Source organism: Theropithecus gelada, chromosome 3 (genome assembly GCF_003255815.1).
Source record: "Theropithecus gelada isolate Dixy chromosome 3, Tgel_1.0, whole genome shotgun sequence".
In the NCBI taxonomy this organism is placed as follows: Eukaryota; Metazoa; Chordata; class Mammalia; order Primates; family Cercopithecidae; genus Theropithecus; species Theropithecus gelada.
The window spans coordinates 171,328,720-171,354,537 of NC_037670.1; the positions used below are offsets into that span (position 1 = coordinate 171,328,720).

The 25,818-nt window shown below is 37.1% G+C and overlaps 1 protein-coding gene across 2 annotated transcripts in view; it reads left to right on the forward strand.

Annotated features, from left to right (window-relative positions):
- CNTNAP2 (contactin associated protein like 2) overlaps positions 1–25,818 on the forward strand; it is a 2,276,620-nt gene that overhangs the window by 817,044 nt on the left and 1,433,758 nt on the right. The window lies entirely within an intron of this gene.

Consider the following 25,818-nt stretch of genomic DNA (forward strand, 5'->3'; position numbering starts at 1 on the left):
ACACACTTACATGAAAATTCATGTGCAACACGAGATTCTCCTGCCAGGGAGCATTCACTGTGCCCAAGAGCTCAGGCTCTGCCCAGAACCAGCTGCCTCCTTTGATGTAGGCCTTAGTGTGGAATGTGATTCACCAGTTTAAACTCCTTTAATATCTGCAATCTGGCCTCCATTTAGGGCCGCTCAATCCACCGGATGAGTATTTATATCTTTGAGCTACCATTGAGGGTTTCAGCCCCAGCCATTTCTCCTACAGACAAATGATTCTTAGGTTCCTGTGTAAGCACGTATATACGGAGGATGGGGAATGACGACCACAGGCATCCAATTCACAATGCAAAAGAACTCAAGAAGAGATGATGCTTGATTATTCATTAGCAGGGTTTGAGCTTCAGATCAACCAGACCACATATTGTAGCAGAAAAAACCTTTACTGTACTCTTGCCTCAGCAATATCTGGACTCAATATCTAATTCAGCCTGAATCTGTCATATACTAAATAGTGTAAAAGAGGTATTTAATAGGTAATTTTTAAAATGTTCCGAGTAATTCAAACTGAAACAAAACCATGGTCACACAAAACATGGTGGCCCCAAATTGTGATTACTTAGAGGTGGAGTACAGGCACCCAAAAGGAAATGAAGCATTCGGTAGAATATACATGAAATGTACTAGTTGGTTCACAGTAGTTGATGCTGCTTGGGTGAAAGGAAGGGGAAAAGTATTGATCACGGAGGATCAATGTTTAGTGATCAGGTTTTGTGTGTCAGATACCTTGCTAAACGTTTTTACATTGGACCTCATTTAATCTTCATTATGGACCTATGTGTAACAAATTGTTGAATAACTTAAAGATGTCAGTTGGACAATATGATTTTATTTGTTCTTTAATAATTTTTATTGATGTAGACTTTAGTAACATTATTACATATTATATTCATATGCATGTAACCTATATATTTCCTTTAAAACAAAAATACATTCTTGAAATAAAAGTTAATACTGAAGAAAGTCTTTTTTCCCTGAAATATTATTATACAAAGAAGACTCAATAAATGTTGACCTCTGACAAAAGCTTAATTTATCCTAAAGCATTTATTCAACATCTATTGTGTACTTAAAATCGGAAAGGCTTTCTTTTGAGGAAAAAACAAAAAGGCACTATATTTGTTCTCAAACACCAGCGATATGGATAATAGGTGTCTATATCTGAGAAAAATGCAGGGGAAATATAAGGGATATCTAAGTCTTTTTGGGTGGCTATAGCAAAATTCCTTAGAGGTGAATAGCTTATCAACAACAACAAAAATGAATTTCTCACAGTTCTGGAAGCTGGGAAGTCCAAACTCAGGTTGCCAGCGTAGTCAGGTTCTGCTGAAGAGGCTTTTCTGGGGAGGGTCCTCTGGCAAGGGTCCTTTTCTGGTGCAGATTGCCAACTCCTTGTGGCATCCTCATATGGAAGAAGCGGAGCGGGGTCACTCTCTGGCCTACTATAAAAAGACACTCATTCCATTCATGAGAACTCTGCCTGCCCTCGTGACTTAATCACTTCCCAAAAAACCCCACCGGCTAATACCCCTACTTGCTAATACCCACCATGGAGATTTGAACTGCAATATATGAATTTTGCATTTAGACCATAATGAGGAGTGTATTTATGGTTTATCTAATACTCTGTTTTAATCCTAAGAAATTTATGTCATGCATCTACTTCGATGCTATAGCTAGACTAATACATGTTCAGCTTTGTGCATTTTCCCATATATGCTATTTTACTTCAATCTGTACTTGAACTTTCTTAGCGACTTGAGTAAAGCCTTGACGTGTACACTTGTTAAAATGGTCTCTTGAAGGTTGACTAGATAACCAGCTAAAATTAATGGTCATTGTAATGTTGAGGGGGAAAGTCATCCTTGAAGATAATTAGATACCAAATGAATTAGCACACAGCATATTTAAGCACAAGTATCAAGTCAACAAATATTATTTTATCAATCTTTAATAATTTTAATAATATGTATTCATGTAGATTCTAGTAATGATATTATATACTACGTATGTATGCAGGTAGCCTAGTATTTCATTTAAAATAAAATGGTATTCTTGAAATTAAAATCAATACAGAAGAAGCTTATTTCTCTGAAGTATTTACAAAATGCACAATTTCAAATTTCAAAATTTAACATTTGTTTTTTAGTTTAATGAATATTTATAATTTTCAAGTATGTTATGTTATATGAACAGAATGGAATACGTAACACAAAAGAATTATTTATTATCTGTGTATGAACCTAAACTGCATCAATGACCATATAAAGCAGGTAATATAATTTAAAATAAACAATAATGCTATAATAAATTTTTTCATATATAAAATAGAAATGTTGGAGATTGACGCTGCTTCTGCCCTTGTGGATGATTTATTCCATAGAGCCTCTGTCATTGTTTAGCTGCCTTTAATCTTGTAGTTTAGTTATAAAGAAGCTTGGAGGTAAATGTACTGCAGCATTCAAAAGGCTTCCTTGAAAGGAATTTAATACTTGAAAACCTTTTATTACTGTGTTTGGAAATAGTCATGTTGGATGGAATATGAGAGAAAAACTGATTTGGTTGATTTTCCTGGCTCATCAGTTTTGAGGTTATTGTAACTAACACACCTCAGTCAGAGGCACTAATGAATTAAATACACAATGTTTGATGCTGCCCTTTCTAATACCATAGCAACTGGTCATATGTGGTCATTTAAATTAGAAATTCACATTAAATTAAAAATTCAGTTTCTCAGTCACACTGGTTATGTTTCATTTCTCTCCCCTTTTTTTCTTTCTTTTTAAAGGGAGGTTTGCTCTTGTTGCCCAGCCTGGAATGCAATGGCACGATCCTGGCTCACTGCAACCTCTGCCTCCCAGGTTCAAGTGATTCTCCTGCCTCAGCCTCCTGAGTAGCTGGAGTTAGAGGCACGTGCCACCATGCCCAGCGAATTTTGTATTTTTAGTAGAGATGGGGTTTCACCATGTTGACGAGGCTGGTCTCGAACTCCTGACCTCAGGTGATCCACCCATCTCAGCTTCCCAAAGTGCTGAGATTACAGGCATGAACCACCGTGCCTGGCCCACACTGGTTATATTTCAAGCCCTCAATAGATACACATGGTTTGTGGCAACTAATAGTGCCGATGTAGATGGAACAGTTCCATTCACATTGAAAGTACTATTAGCAAATATTATTGTAAGATGCACCATAACCTCCTTTGCAATGTTATTTAGTCAAAAGATAGTAAATGCAATGTAAAGTCATTGGAGAAATAATGACTTTTAAGGATAACTAAAAACCATTAGGATAATAAACCTATGTTAAGGTTATTCGTGATTAGATCAATACTATCATGAGATATATTCCAAAGATCCACTGTGAGATGCTTTATGGAAACTCTAATTTCTAACTAAAAAGGCATGATATGTGAACACTCATAGCTTAATAAAAATTATAGTTAATGTGAATGGTAGCCTGTTATCATAAACATGGTTAGTTAATTTCCTGGTATCCCTCTCATATTCTTCCCAATTGGCATCATTCATGAAGTTTCTGTGTGATTAGTTCCAACTGGATTTCCAAGGTGAGCCCCCTTTTTCTAAAAGAAATAAGCATAATCTCTTCCCTTTGCCACAAGGGTGACTTCGTGAATATGAATTGAACTCAGGCCCTAGTCCTACCATGATTTGCATTCGTCTCATGATGCCGCTTGATTCACGGGTGTACAAGGGCTTCATAAGGTCGAAATAAAGTGAAGTCCAGAAGTTTTGCTTTAGGATGGGGGAGATCAATTCTCACTTTTACCAGATGCTGGAGTGTGTGGGCTGATGATACCCAGAATAATCATAGTTATGTTGTTGCCCTGAAAAGTGCTAGGCTGAAGATGAAGACGTACAGAGGACAGGGGATGAGAGCATCACACGCTATCACTAAAAAGTCAGTTACTTGGGCCGGGCAGGGTGACTCCTATCTGTAATCCCAGCACGTTGGGAGGCCGAGGTGGGTGGATCATCTGAGGTCAGGAGTTCAAGACCAGCTTGGCCAACATAGTGAAACCCCATCTCTACTAAAAATACAAAAAAATAGCTGGGCGTGGTGAAGCGCACCTGTAATCTCAGCTACTCAGGAGGCTGAGGCAGGAGAATCGCTTGAACTTGGGAAGAGGAGGTTGCAGTGAGCCGAGATCATGCCATTACCCTCCAGCGTGGGCGACAAGAGCAAAAGTCCATCTCAGAAAAAAAGAAAAAAAGCCAGTTACGTATTTACCTTTAACTATAGATGTCAAATTTAGAGTTGGATTTTCTGTTATGTAAAGTCAAAATTATTCTGATACTTTTAGGTATGTGACGGCTCATAGGTAAAGTTATCTCTCCAAATTGGAAATTAATAACCTTATTTGAATAGAGACTTCCCATTAATTTTAGTAAAAGCATATTGATGTTGCTACATTTAAATTACAAAATAAAAAAAGAATAGACTTACTCTTTAAAAGCAAGAATAGGGCTGGGCACAGTGGCTCACACCTATAATCCCAGCATTTTGGCAGCCTGAGGAGGGTGGATAACTTGAACTCAGGGGTTTGAGACCAGCCTGGACAACATGGTGAAATCCCATCTCTACTAAAAATACAAAAATTAGCTGCGTATGGTAGCGGACACTTGTAATCCCAGCTACCTGGATGAGAATCGCTTTAACCCAGGAGGGGGAGGTTGCAGTGAACAGAGATGGTCTGGGTGACAGAGAGAGACTCTATCTAAAATAAATAAATGAATAAATAATAAAATAAACCAAGAATAGACAATGTTATTCACCAGGTATACATATATTAACATCTATTAATTTAATATTTTAATAAATGGTTGTTTGAAGTCTCTTGTTTAGGATAGAACAGAAGTACATATTTTGGGTGATATCTGAAAAATGGACTCTAAAGGAATCACAAGGAGAGAGAATCCATAGTGAATAAAACAGTAGCTCACGGCCAGGCACAGTGGCTCCTGCCTGTAATCCCAGCAGTTTGGGAGGCCGAGGTGGATGGGTCACCTGAGGTCAGGAGTTCGAGACCAGCCTGGCCAACATGGCGAAATCTCATCTCTACTAAAAATACAAAATAAGTTGGGCATGGTGGCATGCACCTGTAATCCCAGATACTCAAGAGGCTGAGACAGGAGAATCGCTTGATGAGCCGAGTGAGCTGAGATCACGCCACTGCACTCCAGCCTAGGCAACAGAGTGAGTCTCTGTCTAAAAAACAAAACAAAAACAAACAACAACAAAAAACAAAAAACAGTGACTCATATTTCACAGACATGTAATCCACATCACTGCTCTGCATTCTGAGAGTGCAGGCGTGAAGTATAGTCAGCTTGGGATTGTAATCAGGGCCCTTAACTGAAAGATGTAAGGGAAACTGAGATACTTTACCCCTCCCACCCTAGACACACAGACAATAACAACAGTGACAGATTTCAAGATGAAATCGGAGATGTGCTCCTCCCTCTCCCATTCTCAAAATTAGGAAGGCTTTATTTTGAGGTGCCAGAGCATACATTAGGGGACATACACCTTCCTAGGTAGACTTTTCAGATATTTTAGAGAGCATATGGATTAAGAACTTGAAGTTCAAAAATAGTGTTTAAAGACATATGGTAACTAGCAGAGGAATGAAAACGATATTTTTAGCAAACCCCAGGGAAGGGTGGGGAGACAGATGATACTGTAAGGGAGCTAAATTTCTCACCTTTCATGGCATAGAGTCAACCACTTAAAGTCTGATGATGATGAGCTAAGAAACCAGTACATAATTATTGAGGCATCATTGTGGACACAACCAGGAAAAGAAAACCTGAAAACAGGAGCCCTTAAAATACAATTTGAAATATGGTGCCAAGTTCGTTGGACATTTGTTAATTCAAGTGGTGAATTAACCTAAGAATATCACAGAGGCCAGGTGTGAGGTAAAACATAAACTGTTTCCCTGCTCTTCTCACACTACAACAGTGGACACAGAAGGCGTCCGTGTGTGGGACTTTCTCTCCATGTACCAAGCAACCAATCAGTTCTGCAGTGGACACAAGCTGAGTGTCCTCCAGCCCAGTTGCATTCCAACCCTGTCTACCTGTAGAGAGCCTCAGATCCCACAGGGTGAGGGCTCCGTCCGACAGGACTGCCCTCCCATTCCAATGCCAATTGCAAGCCCGCAGGCTCTTTTACCTGGGCTTCTGACTGACCAGCTATAAATCGGGGATCCCACCACCCCCTCCTTGGGTTTAATTTGCTAGAGCGGTTTACAGAACTCAGGGAAAGAATTATTTACATTTTCCAGGTTATTTTGAAAGATATGACAAGGGATGCAGATGAAGAGATGTCTAGGGTGACGTATGCGGGAAGGGGCATGAAGCTTCCATGCTCTCTTTAAGACCACCGCCCTCCAGGAATCTCCACGTGTTCAGCTGTCCAGAAGCTCTTCGAACCCTGACCTCTTGGGTCTTTTGTGGAGGCTTCATTGGACAGGCATGATTGAAGCATGGAGAAATGTCATTACACAAGAAGGGCATGATCTAGTCCTCATCGACTGGGTGGGGAAACCCAGCAAAGCCTGTCTGCTCTGTCTCTTCTGTCGATTCTTCTTGGCCTCTCTGTACAGTATTATTCTCTCCTAGGAATGGGGCAGGACTCCTGGAATGGGAGCCTATGAAAAACAATCAGACAAGCAGATCCGAGAATTTATTTATAGCCAGCTCCAGGAAAGAAAGGCTGGGGAAGATTCCTGCCCTGGGGAGAAAAAGGAGCAGATTAAAGGAAGGGAGGAGAAGGGCAGAGAGAGAGTCTGTTTTCTGAGGCCTTCTCCGGAGGCCTAAAGAACCCCAATGTTATAACAAAGGCCACGGGAGTTAGAGCCAGCACATAAATGAAAACACATATTTTAAAAAAACATAAAATAATAATGTAAAAGGGAGGAGGCTACTATTGTTTATGACTTAATGTAAAACTTGCAGAGAGAGAAATGAGTGAAGAATAATACTTCAATCATTCTTCTGTCTTGGTGTTCACAACATAGATACACACACGCACACATACACACATATACACACAGAATCAGAATCAGAATGAATGATTCATAAAGATACCACATGTGCATAGATGGACTTCCTGTAACAATGAATAGAAAAGAGAGGAATAGAAATGTAAGATAATGCAAACAGTTATTCCAGTAGAGAAGGAAACGTTGTAATTATTGAGTGATTGTTCATGGAGTGGTTTTGGAAGATTCAGGAAGAGTCTCCTGTCCTTAATGGCCTATTAGCCCTTTTTGTGACGTGTGAACACTAACACCCTGAAGGTGAAACATAGTAACAGACAGTATTGAGACCAAAGCTATAATTGTTGAATACATAATCATGACAGAGTAAATTAACTATTTCACTTATATCAAATGTTTTAATAAACTCTGAAATAATACGCATTGAAAAACTGGCATTTGATGTGGAACATTGTCTTAGATACTATATTTTATATTTTTAAAATTTATGTATGTATTTATTTTGGTGAACAGGTGAAAACTGCCATTATCAGTGAACTTCCAAGTGAAATGCCTTTGCACTGTCTGAGTTTTAGATCTTCGAAAGCTCAAATGAGTGATCATTCTCTTAGATAACTATATTTTAGATTTTTAAATTTATGTATGTATTTATTTTGGTGAGCAAGTGAAAACTGCAATTATCAGTGAACTTCCAAGTGAAATGCCTTTGCACTGTCTGAGTTTTAGATCTTTGAAAGCTCAAATGAGTGATCATTCTCTTAGATACTATATTTTAGATTTTTACATTTATGTATGTATTTATTTTGGTGAGCAAGTGAAAACTGCAATTATCAGTGACCTTCCAAGTGAAATGCCTTTGTACTGAGTTTTAGATCTTCAAAAGCTCAAATGAGTGATCCTGTCAAATCGTGTGGGTTAACATGGATGAGAGATAAGTAAATAAAACTCCACAATAATGACTTGTGTGGTACCACACACATCGGGCTTAAAAATAAAAAAGGGATTGAAGGCTGTGCAAAGAAATGGAATTTTTTAAAAGATAAGATAGGAGTAAATATAGAAAAGGTCTTAAATGACTTCAGGCAGTGAAGCAAAAAGCACATTCCCTTGCTGTTTCTTCTTGTAGAATGATACCCTAGACCAGGCTATTAGCTGTGGCTAGGAGCCCTTTATAGTTCACGAAACTATTAATTTACAGTTTACCCTTTCAGCTAAGATGTTTAAGCTATTCTTTAAAAACTTGAGATAATTTGACTATTTAAAAATTCAATTACCTTTGCAGTATCGAAACAGATCTGTTTTGTAAGGTGTTTGCCATTTCAGCATCTCACTGCAAGTGACAGGGTGGTTCAGTATTTAACTAAAGATTATGGCCAGTTGACCTGGTCTTCAACCCAGCGATGTGCCAGGCTGCACATGGAGGGCACCGGCTGAGTATCACCAGCCAAAGGACCCTTTCAAATGACACCAGGAAAGCCTGTCCTGTTCAGAAAAACCACATTTCCAGGAGTTGGAATAATGCTAAATTACACGGTCTGCAAAGTTTCCTCTAAGTAGTATCTAAGGCACTCTGAGTCTAACCTTGGGAACATATTTATCAAAAGACTATTTAAGAAGGGGAGATTTCCTCATTGTGTTCTCTCTCTTCCTCTCTCTAGTTAAATGTATATATTCCTCAGGTATTTGAACTCAGTTTGCTAAACACGGGACACAGAATTAAGAGGCATTAATATTTTGTCCAAATTTAGATAATAAGATCATGTATATATTAAATACATATTTAACTCTCCTCTTGCTATTTTACTAAATATATATTTATTAATGGAAATGAGTATTACATGTTGATCTCTGAAGATCCCAAAATAAATAAAAATAAATAGTGTCCAACCTTCCAAGTAGCTCTCAGTACACTGGGGAAAATGAGTGAAAAAAGTAAAGTTGGGCCGGGCGCGGTGGCTCAAGCCTGTAATCCCAGCACTTTGGGAGGCCGAGATGGGCGGATCACGAGGTCAGGAGATCGAGACCATCCTGGCTAACACGGTGAAACCCCGTCTCTACTAAAAAAAATACAAAAAATTAGCCGGGCGAGGTGGTGGGCACTTGTAGTCCCAGCTACTCGGGAGGCTGAGGCAGGAGAATGGCGTAAACCCGGGAGGCGGAGCTTGTAGTGAGCTGAGATCGCGCCACTGCCCTCCAGCCTGGGCGACAGAGCGAGACTCCGTCTCAAACAAAACAAAACAAAACAAAACACAGAGCACTTTTAAAAGTTTGAGATTGCTGGGTCAAACGTTGTGCACATGTACCCTAGAACTTAAAGTATATAAACAAAAAAGTTTGAGATTTTGACTAAAGTTAATTTATGCTTTAGCTATACCTCCTGTGAAAGTTCTGAAGATCTTACTGATTTTCTATATTTGGACAAAACATTAATGCCTATTAATTCTAAGTCCCATGTTTAGCAAAGTGAGTCCAAACACCTGGGAAATCAAGGCACTTTCCCCCAGTCACTGATTTTGCTAATGGTAACAATTTGAAGGTCTCCTTAACTCTTCTGTTCTCCCAGTTGTCTTTGCTCTAAATGTTGCCAGGTGTATTTAAAACCTCTAACATCCAAATTCTTTTCCACAGCCAGTTCCCTTTCTACTTCCCTGGCCTCATCTTATACTGCGTATGATAGCCACACTGGCCACCTTCTATTTTTACAAAGATTGCTGTCTCTTTTATACTTGATGTTTCCCTCTTCCTAGAATACTACTCCCTCCGACCTTTGTATGGCTGGCTCCTTCTTATCCAGATCTCATCTCAAATCGTCTCCACAGAGAGTGCTTTATTGATACTCAAACTAAATAGCAACACCCTTGCCCCACAATTACATTTCATTCCATGTTTTCCCATTTACAATTTAAGGTTTCATAACCTTTGTCTCTGTAATTATTGTGTTTATCATCTGGTTTCCTCTACTTGAAATAGGTCCATGAAACAGAGTGTGGCCTCTCCAACCCTGTATCTCCAACACTCTGAGCAGTGTTGAGCCGTAAGTTCTAAAAAAAATGTTTGTTGAAGGAATAAATAATTCTAGTTCCCACAAATTATGCAAATGGTAAAGTAAAATCTGTCTAAATATTATGAGGGCACCAAGACAGGTACCTTTGTAAAAGGAAGAAATAATAACCATGTAAGCTGAAAACTCTACATTACTGACTCCTTATAAGAGGACTTTAAAAGAGGAGAGTAAAATATAAATTGGATGAGGAAGGTATAATGCTTTCATATGTTTTGTGAATGTTTAGTTTAACCTAAGTCATATTAGGTTGGTGCAAAATAATGGTGGCTTTGACATTACTTTTAATGGCTAAACTGCAATTACTTTTGCACCAATCTGATAAATGTAACCTTTTTCCAGGTGGATGTCCTAGTTGGTTAGTGATGCTTCTTCCATTATAGTTGAAGTCATTGATGTTGTCCAGGAAAAGAAAAGAGCCCAGGACAGAGTTTTTGGAGAATATGAACAGGCAGAGGAGGATGAAAATAAAGCCAGAAAGATGAATAGGAAATCAGGAGAACAGGGGGATGTGGTAATGTTGGTGGGGGTTACCTATGCAGTTCTAGTAAAGAAACCAAAGGGCAAAACAGAATTTCAGAAGGGGGCAAGTGATCAACACTATTATCACTATGAAAAAACTAATACAGGTAAGGACTGAGCTATATGTATCAGTGTAACTCAAGCTGCTATAACACATAAATCCTTGATTGACGGTGGTTTACCCAGTGGAAGGTTGATTCTCATGAGCAGAACAGTCCAGGTGATCTTGGTTGGCAGGGAGCCTTATAATAATCGGAGACCAGGTATGGAAGTCTGTTTTTGTGTCGCTATAACGGGATGCCCAACAGTGGGTAATTTATAATGAAACGAGATTTAATTGGCTCTGCAGACTGTACAGGAAGTGTGGTACCCACATGTTTCTGCTGATGTCCTCAGTAGTTTCCAGTCATGGCTGAAGGGGAAGGAGAAACAGATGTGTCACATGGCAAGAGAGGAAGCAAGGTGGGAGGTTCCACGCTCTTTGAAACAACCAGATCTAGCATGAACTGACCTATCACCAAGGCAACTGTGCTAAACTATTCATGATCCCTTGTAATCCAAACACCTACCACCAGGCCCCGCCTCCAACACTGGGAATTATATTTCCACATGAGATTCTGAGGAGACAAACATCAAAATTATATCATTAGGTTCCTTCCTTCTTTTGGTCTCACTCTATTTTAGGGTTCCAGAGTCCCCTGCATTCAGCTACTGAGTGTGGAAAAGAGACAAGAGAAGTCACATGTGCTTTTTCTATCCCTTAGCCTAGAAATTATACACATTGCTTCTACTCATATTCCCTAGGCACAAGGTCCCATGGCTATGCAAAGGAGTCAAAAAATGTAGTTGGTAGAGGCAGTTATTTCTTGGATATAGATTTATATTATGGAAGGAGAAGCAGAAATAATGATGGGCAGTGACCCATCTTCTGGGATAGTTTAGAAATTTGTGCAGTTAAGTCATTTTCAGTTCATAAATATTGATTGATCTTCTAAAAATATAGGACTACGTGGTAATTTGTGTCTGCTCCCAAAGACTTACAACTTATTAGAAGAAATAGGATTTATAAACAAATTATGGTACTTCAAAGATATTTCTGATTTATTAGTGTACATTTTGGAATAGAAAAATAGATGAGAACAACAGAAAACAAGTATGTGTGTATTACTAACCCAGCAAAAACATAAACCCTTTTTGCTGCTACATGTTTTCATTTTCAGAATAAGCTTGCATAAATTCTCCTCATTCTTAGATCAAACTCTGCTGCTAATTGAGTTGAACTACTTGTATATGAATGTATCTTGGTGTGAGATGTAGCCCATTAAAAACCTAGCATGGATTTCTTAACTAAAATCCTGTATTCCTAATTTATGCTGATTTCCATTATTTTAATCGAAAAGTAATATTTCAGTTTTCTTATTGGGTAAACAAAGTGTATTCTGGCTTAGAACACTTTAAAGTTATTTCAGAAGAGGTTACGGGGAAGAAAGATCCAGAAAAGTGGAATTTTTCATGAATCATTAAGTTAATAATTTTGGAGGGGGAAGATATGTCTAGAAAAGGCTTAAAACAGAACCATTAGATTTACTTTAAATATTTTTATTTCAAAATAAGTAGATGAAGATGGTATATAAATCAGGAGTTAGCAAACCTTATATTGAAAAGGGCCAGACAGTGAATAATTTAGGATTTGCAGAATGCATATAATCTTTGTCATAAATATTCAATTCTGCCATTACAGCATGAAAGCGGACATAGACAGAGACAGGGCAAAAGCATAAACCAGTGAGTGTTAATGTATTTCAATAGAACTTTCTTGATTGACACTGGACTTTGAATTTCACACAATTTTCCTCCATTATATAACATTATTCTTTCTTTGATTTTCCCTCACCATTTAAACATGTAAATGGACCATGCAAAAACAGGTGGTGGGCTGGATTTGGCCCATAGGCTGTAACCCCTGGTATATAGAGCAATTAACATAAAAATACAATTTAAAGCTAATTTAGAAAATGTTCCCCAAAGCTGTGTAAATTATAACACATTAATTATTATATTCTACATACTCATTTTGGGTGGAAATTTATAAAATAGCTTTTTCAAATATATAATATATACGATCATGTTATGTACTATAAAATTTTAACATGAACATTAACACCCCATTTTTTGTGTTTTTTGAGAAGTTTTTGTTGTTATTGACACAAATGAAGCCATAGGAAATTGCCCTAGGTCAGTTGAAAGGAGGAGACATTTTCAGTCTTGCTCATGTTCAGCACTTTTCGAAGACCTTAATGCTCAATTAGTCAATTAGTAGCCACCAGATGGAGAAGGGTATTTCTTCACAGAAGCACGTGTTGCTATGTGTGCGATTGAGAGGCTGAGAGATGCTGTGGTGTGTCAGACCTCTCCGTGTTCCTTTTAGATGTCACCAGCTCAATCACCAAGGGCAATGGACCATAAGATACTTATGTATCTTCTGCCTGGCTTCATGCTTGATGCTTCTGATCAGACTCAACATTTCATTTCCAGTATCACAGATGACAGAGTAAAATGCAAAATGTGTCGCTGCACATGTCAAAAGGTGCAGCGAAGAAAAGACAGCTCTACTTCTGCATTTGGATTCACAGCAATTGAAAATAAATGCCCATTTCCAATTCTTTGATCTTGTTTAAATTTATACGTTTGATATCTGTTTGTTATTATCTACACGTGTTCAGGGATTATTTGCCTAAGCTGTAAAATTAAAAAAAAAAAAGTAGAGATTTAGAAAATATGCTGCTAATGACTTAATTCAGATTCATTGTTGAACCACAATAATAAAAGTACACTGTTAACATAATGTACACTGTTAGTTTTGTTTGAAAATTACCTACTTGAAATAATAGACTGATAAATTGTCACAACTGGAGAAGACCTTCAAGCGTCTCTGCCAACCTTCTAGACTACAATTATTAATTAATCATTTCGGAACAAAAGCTCCTAGAAATGGCTTTTAAAATTGTGTTTTCTGCTGCGAGATTCTACTGAATGGAAGTGGAAGTGTGAAGCCTAGGAAAAAATATATTCATTTCATGCTTTTGATTAGCTTTGAAATTTTATTTACTCTCTTACCTAGAGGAAGAGTGCCAGTGTATATTCCCTAATCCTCTGCTCAGGAAATTCAACACTTTCTGCAATTAGTACTTGAAAAAGGGTACAAAATTTTAGAAAGCATTAGACAAAACACCAGAACAAAAACAAACAAAAGGCAATTATTGATGTGAAGCAAAAAGTATTCATGCGCTAAATAGTTGCCTCAGGATGCGTCTCCTGCCCCATCCCTACACACAGGTACCCCACAAACGTCAAGATTCAAATGTGATACTCTCTTCCATATTATATTTGAGTCTTCTTTTTCCAGGAAAAGCAGAGTATGTATGGGTGTACCCATAGTAAGGGTAAGGGCTTCCATTGTTTTTCCATTTGGTGAGTTGATAAACAAGTGTGCTGCATTCTCTTGTCTGTTACAGATACCTTCATTGGAGCACTATTTGTAAAGCACACACTTTTCAAGTCTTCTAAAGCAAATCTCTTTGTAACCATCAGAAGGGCTGGAAATGAAAATATGTTTGCAATTGACATAGTGCAGGAACTGGTTAACAGCTTCAAAGAATTTATAAAGAATATTTGTCCCTGAAATGTTACAAATACCCATGGTGAAAAAGACCTGCTTGGAAGATGTTTTCGTTAATATTCATTGTGTTTTACCAAATACAATGAGGATGTATGAGCAATTAGAAACATATGCCTGCAGGTCGGCTCTTGCTTTCTTTGCCAGATCTATTTCACTTCTTGTTCTTCCTCTCCATCATTTTCATTGCCTTTTTAAGATTTCTCGGCCAGGCGCAGTGGCTCACGCCTGTAATCCCAGCACTTTGGGAGGCTGAGGTGGGCGGATCACGAGGTCAGGAGATCGAGACCATCCTGGCTAACAGGGCGAAACCCCGTCTCTACTGAAAATACAAAAATTAGCCGGTCATGGTGGTGGGCGCCTGTAATCCCAGCTACTCGGGAGGCTGAGGCAGGAGAATTGCTTGAACCCGGAGGCTGAGGTTGTGGTGAGCCAAAATCATGCCAATGCAATCCAGCCTGGGCAACAAGAACAAAACCCCACCAAAAAAAAAAAAAAAAGGATTTCTCAACCTGCTTTTCCCTCCATTGCTTTCACCTGTTTCCCTTTCCTAGTTCTCATTTTATTTTTTTTTCTCTCTCCTATTGTGTATTTTATTCTTTGTTCCACTTTATAATCTCCCTTGGTGTGAAGAATGGCTGCAGTTTTAGACATGGCTATAAGACAATGCCATTTTAAAGAGCTAATGTGTCCTGTCATTGAAAGGACAAGATGATAATAGAAGAAAGAGGGCCCGGTGTGCCGCATCTCCACGGCAAGGATTTCACCCTTCTCCCAATGGTGTGGTTCATTGAAATAGCTCCACACCCTCATTAACTTTATTTTTATAATATTTCTGTCCCTAATATCTTTTTCCTCATGGAAAGATTACGTTTTCTTTTTGAGTCCCTCTGGTTTTCCCATTGTCCCTGTTTGCTGGCAGTGGAAATGCTATAAATCAGTATTGAGGTCTGGCAATTTTGCACGCCGTCAGCTAAACATAATGCTGTTGAAATTCAAGCACAATTCTTTTTAAGTAGGCATTTAATTTTAGGAGAATTTGCATTTGACAGTCTCAATTCATGTGTTTCAGCATCTGAGTGAAATAGACCTCTCTGAGTTCTAATGGAATGAATTTAGTGAAATTAACCTTTTGTCACAAAAACACACTAACCTAGGCAAAAGTTTTCACACTGTTTTCAGTCAGTTCTATGTAGTTGTAATAGAATGAATCTTCTTAATTGAAGGCATAGAGGGATAAAAGCAGTGATGAAAAGGGAATGTACACCTAGGAGTCCTTAATTACTCTGTGAAGTGCCAGCAATAAGTATGGGACATTGACCTGGAACTCCAGTTCACTACATCAAAAAAATATTAATGGTGAGATGTCCAACACCGACAAAATACCTAAACATAACAAAGTGCTTGTGGAAAATGCTTGAATTTTTATGTTTTATTTATTTCATTTTATTTTATTATTTATTTATTTATTGAGACAGTCTCGCTCTGTCGCCCAGGCTGGAGTGCAGTGGTGCAATCTCGGCTCACTGCAAGCTCCGCCTCCCGGGTTTACGCCATTCTCCTGCCTCAGCCTCCCCAGTAGCTGGGACTACAGGCGCCCGCCACCTCGCCCGGCTAGTTTTTTTTTGTATTTTAGTAGAGACGGGGTTTCACCGTGTTAGCCAGGATGGTCTCGATCTCCTGACCTCGTGATCCGCAGGCCTTGGCCTCCCAAAGTGCTGGGATTACAGGTGTGAGCCACCGCGCCCAGCCAGTAATCTTACTTTTCTTTGAAATAAAGAAACTAGGTATAGGAATAAGAAGTTTCTATTTTAAATATTTAATATTTCTTCTGGGCAACATTAAAGCTATTAAACAATGCCATTGGCCAAATATCAAGTGCTAAGTGCGTCCAACCCTGGCACACATTTTTTTCCAAGACATTTAAACATTTAAAATCTATTTTTAAAATCTTAATTATTTTTATCAAAGGGAATTTCTTTAAGAAAAAATGATTTTTGGTAGCACTTTAAGTTGCAATTTTTTTAATTTAATTTTAATTTTTTTTATTTCCATAGGTTATTGGGAAACAGGTGGTATTTGGTTACATGAGTAACTTCTTTAGTGGTGATTTGTGAGATTTTGGTGCACCCATAACCCAAGCAGTATACACTGTACTCAATTTGTAGTCTTTTATCCCTCACCCCTCTCCCACTCTTTCTCCCTGAGTCCCCAAAGTCCATTGTGTCATTCTATGCCTTTGCATTCTCATAGCTTAGCTCTCATTTATGAGAGAGAACATATGATGTTTGGTTTTTCATTCCTGAGTTACTTCACTTAGAAGAATAGTCTCCAATATCATCCAGGTTGCTGTGAATGCCATTAATTCATTCCTTTTTATGGCTGAGCAGTATTCCATCAGATAGATAGATAGATAGATAGATAGATAGATAGATAGATAGATAGATCTATATATACATCCACACATACATATATATATCCACACACATATATACACACACACACATATATATACACACACACACACATATATACACACACATGTACACACCACAGTTTCTTTATCCACTCTTTGATTGATGGACATTTGGGTTGGTTCCATATTTTTGCAATTTCAAATTGTGATGCTATAAACATGTGTGTGCAAGTACCTTTTCCATATAATGACTTCTTTTCCTTCGGGTAGATGCCTAGTAGTGGAATTGCTGGATCAAATGGTAGTTCTACTTTTAATTATTCAAGGAATCTCCTCACTGTTTTCCATAGTGGTTGTACTTGTTTACAGTCCTGCCAGCAGTGTAGAAGTGTTCCCTCTTCACTCCATCCACGCCAACATCTATGATTTTTTGATTTTTTGATTATGGCCATTCTTGCAGGAGTAGGTGGTATTGCTTTGTGGTTTTGATTTGCATTTGATTTGCATTTCCCTAATTATTAGTCATGTTGAGCATTTTTTCATATATTTGTTGGCCATTTATATGCCTTTGAGAATTGTTTATCCTCCTTTGCCCACTCTTTGATAGGATTATTTGTTTTTTTCTAGGCTGCCACTGTTTTAATAAAATAGTTTTTTTTTTTCTTTTTTACTAGATCATTCTTATGATTCAGTTTTACTAGCATTTGGTGATTAGCAATTATTGTATATAAAGTTATTTTGTTCGCTGAAGAAACTGCAGAGAACCCTCATCTGGAGAAAAATTCTCTCAGGTCTAATATTTGTTAAGTTCTTAACAAGAAACCTGGAACACAGGCAAAGCGCAATAATTTTAATAAATTCAAACTGCATTCTTGCTGGTGAGCAAAACCAGTGTCTAAGGACTTACATACTAGATAATTCTTTTCATGCCAACATTAGATATAGAATGAGTTAGTAAATACATCTCAAAATGCTTAATTCTTGTGAAAAATGTTTCAAGGTATACTTGAGGTATTATCCTTTTTTGTAAAGGCCATTTGAGATGACAATTGTTGAATTATTTTATTTTAAAAACATTTATTATTAAGAAATTCATTAATTAGTACTCACTGCACCCTCCTTTTATTCCTGCATAATGCACCTGTATTTTTGTAGTAAAAGGTAAATCCAAATAAATGAAAATGAAAATATTTAACTCTAAGTATGTCAGGATTCCTATAGACATTTCACACTCTGAGATTACGCAAATTATGATAATCATGTTAATAAAAATTTGGATGAATTGTTATTCAAAATGGATTAATTTGCAAAACTTCAAATTAATCTAAAATGGAGAGATTTTTCTGGCCTCATTCTGTCTTCTTTGCAGGTCTTTCAAGACAGATGTGGAGTAGAGTTACTCTGATGATATTATCACAGGAATAAGTTGAAGCATTTTGTGTATTTTGTGTACTACTAATGCCTAAATAACTAACTGAAAAATGTATATATTCATAGAAAGATAACAGGGACAAGTGGAAAGTTACTTAATAATGATGTGAACTTGGACATAACCTCTTTTGGTCTCAAATTTATTGTTTAGTACAATGGTTAACAATAAGGTGGTTATAACTATTTTATAATCATCCTGTAACAATTGAGTGATTATAAAAATGAAATGAGATAAACTTTCATTAAAGAACCTAGCATAGTATAATGACAGGTACATAAAAGTTCTCAATAAGTTTTAGTTCTTATCCAAATTCCCATAACTCTATTCCCAAAGCCTCAATTTTCTCACTAAAGGCCTCTTACTTTCTGAATGGTTTAGCTTTTAGCTCAATTAATATTTTAGCTAATGAGTAAATTAATGAATTAATATATATTCTTCAGAGTTTACTTTCTGATGCACATGCTGTTATGGTCCCATATAAGGAAATGTCTTTTAATGTGCATGATTAAAATTCATAGTCACATAAAATGAATAAAGTTTTAATGTAGAATATAACATTTTTGAATTCTAGAATTCAAGTTACCAGAGACAGAAAAATCTTCAGAAAACCTGGTTAAAATGGCTTTTGATAAGCACATTGACTATAAAAACAGGGTATTTAATATATATATGGATATGTTTTCTATCTTATTTTTAGATCATAATTAGCCACTATGTAGGTTTTGTCCTTCACAGAGGTAGAAAAAAATACATTTAATCACTTCCAAAGAATCTGTTTGAGTCCTGATAAGCTGATATCGTTTGAAATGCTTAAACTTTGTATTTGGTATAATTCAGGGTTTCACTAAATTCTCTATTGTCCCCACGAAAATGACTTGTTTGGGTAGGGGGTATTTCTTATCTTGTTGGAAGCTTTATAAAGGATCAGTTGTTGTATCTTTGAGCTGATGAAATGGTTTAACACTGATCAAAACTTGTCCAAGATGCTGATATGTATCTTCAGTTAGACCATCTGAACACATGACTAATACACCGACCAAAGAGAATGTTGTTTAAAAGAAATCTTATCAGGAATCATATAACAGATCTTAGGCTATTTGGATTTCCTCACAGGATAATAGAAGCAAAGGCAGTGACAGCAATACTCAAAGTAGAAACTGAGCTTTTTGCTCCATGTGGATAATGACAACATCTGCGTCTGTTGTGAACCTGCTCCCAAATCGGAGCCCTGTGTTTTTCAGCTTCCTGCTGAACATTTCTACTTTGTACTGCACAGTCGCCTCAGTGTTAACATTCTGAAATCCACTCTTCATTTTTCTTCTCCATATTTCTTTCTTACACGCCTGTTCTTCTTGTCTGCCAGATGTTTGCTTTGTATCACAATTGTCTTTTCCCCCCAGTCTTGGCAAGTCAGCATCATCTTTGATTCTGTTACTGATTGGGTTTGAGCTGGAGAGAAGCATGCAGCAGATTTCGCACATAGGAGCATGTAGGGGTGTTCTTGGGATCACTACCTGTGGGAAAGAAAGAAAGAAGGATTGGGAAGAGATAGAATTTGGGATTCAATGTACTCTTACCAAAGCCTAGAACTGACCTCGTTAGGGGTTTTAAATCTAGGATGTCCCTTCAACGTTGGCCTGTGTTGGAGTGATGGGACTGAGGCTTTTGTCTCCACTTTGGCCAGTCATTGGATACAGGTTGTCCCAGGAAAAAGGTAGTAGTGGTAGGACAAAGTGACTTTTTTTAGCCAAGTAAATGTGGCTAAAAGGGATAAGTTGTTTTTCAGTCAGGAAGAGATCTGGTCAGCACATAACAGTATCCACTGGAGACTCCTTTAACACAAACATACAAAATAACACACAAAAACCTATTATCCATTATCAGATCTTGTTTTCTTCATGATTTTAAATTTGCAAATCTCATCTTTTACTGCCCAACCACCACTCTAGGCTAGGAGCTTATAGCGCCTAACATAGGCAAGTATAAATAAGCAGGGCCTCCTAACTGACCTCCTTAATCAGATCTATCCAATCCATCCTTTATCCATCGCATTGTTCAACCTCATGAAATGCTTCCATGAGCCCATAATTAGCCTGTTTAGTAAGTCATTGGCTCTCCATTGGCAACAGAATAAAATAAGTGTCTTAGCTTATAATTCAAGAACAACCACTGTGTGTCTGAATAATATAGGTGTTATTGCCCCACCCTTCCAAGCACGCGTTTTGCTTTTGTAGTGCCATTGATAATTTTTTACACTTTCCACCTAAAATAAAAGGTCTACTTGGCTTATATTGAAACCAAATATCACATAGTTATCTGGTCATATTTACAGATATATTATGTCCAATAAGCCATATTTACCTACAATTTTATTTAGGTCCACTAGAGAAAAAAAAAATTTTTTAAAAGAGGTTGAGGATATGCAAGAGGCCATAGTTACAGAGACCTAATGTACAATGATATTTGAACTTCTGTGGACTTGTTCTTATGAGTAACGTCTTCCATTTTAATTCAGGTCAGATGAAAACTTTGGCATTATCCATGCTGAGTCCTGAGTCTTAATCATTCAATGAATGAGTTGCTAGGACACTTCGTTCAATTTACCATGAGGTATACACATGGACAGAATGTTTTACAAAACTTGGCCCTACTGACTTGTGACTCTCACATGTATTACAAAAACAAATGTATCCCCATGGAGGTCTGACTCTATATCTGCCTTGTAAGATCATGGAGTGTTAGCTGTGTTTCAGTTCCTTTAAACTTCTTTCTCAATTTATACCTCGTTTACCATTAAAAGTAGATGCCTAGCTTTAGTTGTTTTAGTTTTAGGTTTGTTTCATTTATGAGTATATACTATCCGGTGGCTGATTTTGTTTTTCTCCCTAATTTCTCTTCCCCTGAGTTCCAAGTACTTTTCACAAAGAAAACCTTGTTCATAATTAAACATTTCTTACCTCAGGCTTGGTTTCAGAGAGAAATCATTCAATCAGAAGAGTGATAGAATTCTGTCACTCTGATGTTATTTTTGAAGTTGTTTGGATTTTGATTGACACATGTTTTGTGGTCTGTGTGTATGTGGCTGGGGATAATTTAATTTTAAGACATTAATAAGAAAAGCTCATTGACTCAGTCAAAGGGAAAATGACTTTTTGAAGTCACCACACAGTTTTAAGAAGGGATCATACACAAGGTGAAAACAGCCATGGAAACTTTGGTTTAGCTGGAGTGTCGTGCCACAGTCAAAGGATTCTGGGGGAATAGATAGCCCCGAGAATTAGTTCATATGTGAAACCCCACCCACCATTTTTGTTTATTTCCTTTCTTGTATCCTATAGGCAAATTTCCAGTGCCTACTAGTTTCAGTTTAATAGGTGAGAAAAGCGTAACACACATAAATAAGGTTTAAAAAACTTTTAAAGGCTCAAGAAAGAACTAAATGCATTCAGAAAAAAAAAAAAAAAAATTAGATCTAGCCCAATCTGAAAGGAAAAATAATGGTAGTTGAAATGTTGAAATTTGATTGAAAGATTTGAGATATAATATTTGAGTACCAATCTTTTAATTTAGAGTACCATTAATTTTTAAATATTTTGGGATTGAAATCAGTTCATAATATACCTAGAGAATTTAATTCAAATGTAAAGGAAGGTCACCTGATATGGGCTTCAATATCATTAAATTTAGAGGTCAGAATGAAGGTGGAAGAAGAGAGAAATGATTCTGTAGGACCACTCCATGTGGTAACATATTTATGCAGACCACCCCAACATGATCAGAATATTACTGCCAAAGTGGGGAATACCTTGAAATCTGATGAAATGTTTCAAGGTTGTTAAATAAGAAAGAAGTTATGAATGGAATTCTTTTCTTCAAATTTTCACTGTGTAATAATACATTGTAAAACCAATATAGGAGTGGATTTACAAATTCTGGGCATACATAAACCTCTCTGATGACTTAGCTAAGTTCTTTTTAAAAAGAAAGTGCAACATAATGGTGAAGATTATTCAATTTTGCTCTTGGAAACAATTGAGCACATAATGAATCAAGAAAAATGCTGAGATCGTTGAACAACAAAACTCAACACGATCATTTTTTGAAATCTTCCGTGTTGTTATGGTGATTTGTGTATTTAGAACTTAACAATGTGAATGGCATGAAGAATAAGTAAGAATAAGTGATTATGCATTGCTGAATGCCTTTATAAGAGTTCACTAAGAAGAAATTACTGCTTTAGCATAAATGTATTGTTACTGCTTGAATGATGATAGCTGTATATTTGTCCCTTTACTCACTCAGCAAACACTATTCATTTCAAGGTTTTGGTGTTACATCAAGCAAAAGACTCCAACTGAGAAATGGTATTATTATAGACACACACATCCCCCTTGGAGTGTTTCTGCTATGAATCAATACTATGGAATGACTGTGTAGCATAAATAGCACATAGCATCTTTTAGATAACCATAGTTAGAAACAGAAATCCTTTTATATGTGTATTGTTATACTTTCATGTTAAAGAAGGTAAAAATCAGAGGAACTACTTTTTAAAAAATCTTAGAGTAATACCTCCTTCCCATGAACATTTGTAAAGATAACAAAGATGATCATTTTATGCTACATATTTTCCTATTGCCAAATCAACTATTATAAAATTTAATATATATTGTTGTAGGACTTTCTCCTTAGTTCAAGTAAAAACAGGGTCCTTGTCACACAACCATGAAAAATTAGGCTCACAGACACTTTGAAGGGTGAGAAGGGCAGGGGGTTTTCGGGGAAAACTAATAAAAAGGGGGAACAGGGACTCTCAGCAAAATCAGCGTCCTGTTACCAGGTTTCCTGCCTCACAGATTGAATCCTAGTTTCCAGCCCAGAACAGGAGAGGCCAGGCTCCTGCCCCCTGCAAACAGAGTGAACTCCAGCAGCTCCATCCCATTCTCCCTGTACACGGACCAATCAGAGTTGTTTCTGTGGGAACCCCTCTATACCTGGCTGTGTCAATATGAAGAAAAATAGTCATACTAAGATTTTTTTTTCTAGAACCAACTATCTAACATAAATGTCAATAATTAGAAACAAAACTATACAAAAATATTAAATGTTCAAATAAATCCTTGCTAGGACTTTGCTCTCTGAAATTTGAAAGTATATTTTAAAACAAATTAATGCCTTATCTCCTTCCCAGGAATGTATTCCTCACATTGTAACAAGTTTACAACCAGAATTATAATTGCTGGTGAATCCGTTTTCTTGTTCTATTCTCTGCTCATACATGTTTTAAGATGCCACTCGGTTACCGGCAGTGAATCTGTATGGGTCTACAGTAACCTCAGTTCTTGCCTCCTCCGAAGAAACAATTCAACCAAGGAGGCAGAACGCAGGAGAGACAGAGGCAGTAGAGCATGAGTAAAAGTTTATCATAAAAGCTTTAGAGAAGGAATGAAAGGAAATAAAATACACTTGGAAGAAGGCCAAGCGGGTGACTTGAGAGAGCAAGTGCCCATTTGACCTTTTGACTTGGGGTGGGCATACTTCTAGGGTCTTGGGTCTCTTCTGCCCTGATTCTTGCCTTGGGGTGGGCTGTCTGCATGTGCAGCAGGTTGCTGGCACTTGGGAGGTGAGCAGGTGCAGTGTGTTTACTGGACTTGTATGCAGGCTCACATGAAGCATTCTTCCCTTACCAACTGAATGAACCTAGAAGGTCATATACCGAGTAAACTCTGCCATTTTGCTTCTTGATGCTCATGCTTGAGCCCACTCACTGAACTCCTGCTGATCGCATCGCCAGTTTCAGGTTTTTCTATCTATCGCGAGACTGCTTTTCCCTGGAGCTGGCTGTGACCAATTATTATTTTAGAGGAGAGGCAGTTAACAAGCACCTGCCCATCACCTGATGTTCGCCTGACATTCCTGGTGGAGAGTAGGGAGAGCTCTCTGTTGCCCTGCTCATGCCTTGTTAGCTACCTACTGTAACAGTGCTACATAGATGCTACATATGACTATTTTGTCATGGGCACTACTGCCGTCTTGAGCATTGCAAATTAGTTATTCTCGATGAAACAAAAAAGGCTTGCCTTTGACAGTTTTTAAACGTGTTTAGTATTTTCCAGGTTCAAACAATACCACTTTGAACTGCTCTAAATCACGCCAGAAGGTGTCTGGCAGCTGAACTACTGTGTACCTCATAAACATTATCATTTTCTATTGCTAATCAGGCATTGCATTTTAGACAATGCAAAGTGGGTGGGGACACTCACTTTCTGTAGATGATTCATGGAACTAACAATACATAATAGAGCATCAAATTAACAACTTATTTAAGTTCAATCTATGTGAAAGAGAACAAGTGACTAATGACATAGGTTACTAGTATTAAGTGTAAGGGAGCTTGGTTTTGATTTTTTTTTTTCTTAACAAATACTTTTCTAATGCATTTATCTCAGGCACAGCGCAAGCAATCTTACCATCAGAGTTTTTCTACTGCGCTCTATTTTCCTTTTCAAGAAAGGAATTTTGTGAATTGTTTTAAGCACAGCTAAGTGTTATTGTTCATATTTTGCGCATTACTGTTGAAGTTCTCATTTCCTTTTCAAATGTGTAATTTTAAAGATGTGATGAATTCTTAAGAATAATTTTATGATAATTAGGAAAGCAATTTTTCCAGCTATATACAATTTAAATTTTATAGTGACAATCATATGAAAAATAGAAATACACTTTGCAGCAAATTTGCAAAATTATTTCTGCTAAATGAGTGACTCACATAAAGCAATTTGGGTTTATTTTATTTTTTGTCATTACATCATGCAGCTGTTTTCCTCCATCCCAAGAATGTAACTATTGATTGTAGGATCATTTCAAGTACTCAGTTGTAAAATGGCAGTTTTACATATCTGAGGTGATTTAAAACCCTCACACATATGGGTATTAATGGAAATTAGTTACTTTATGAGTATTAAGATAATATATTAATGTTAAATATAACTTTTCTCATTGTAGATGTTTTTGGTGAACAAATATATTACTTTACATAGTTATCATTTTTAACTTAGTATCAACTTTACATAGTTATCATTTTTAACTTAATATCAACTCTCTGTGTTTTTTATGAATACGACTCGATTATTATCTATGGTTGCCATACTATACAATAGGTCTCTCCTCATATTTAGCTGTAATTAAGTTTCGTTTGACCAACATCTCCACATTCTTCCCTCCAAACCGCTCCAGCCTCTGTTAACCACCATTCTATTCTCTACTTCTATGAGATCCTTTATTTTTGATTCTACATATGAGTGAGATATGTGAATATTTTTCTTTGTGTGCCTAGCTTATATCACTCAACATACTGTCCTCCAGATTGACTCAAGTTGTGATAATGACACAATTTCCTTCATTTTTATGGCTGAACAGTATTCCATTGTGTATATATACCACATTTTAAAAATCCATTCATCCATTGGTATTTTTAGTTTGATTCCACATCTTGGCTATTCTGAATAGGTGCTGTAATAAAAATGAGTGCAGATATCTCTTCAACATAATGACTTTATTTCCTTTGGATATATACCATTAACAAAAGTGTTAGATCATGTGCTAGTTCAACATTTAGTTCATTCTGGAACATTCA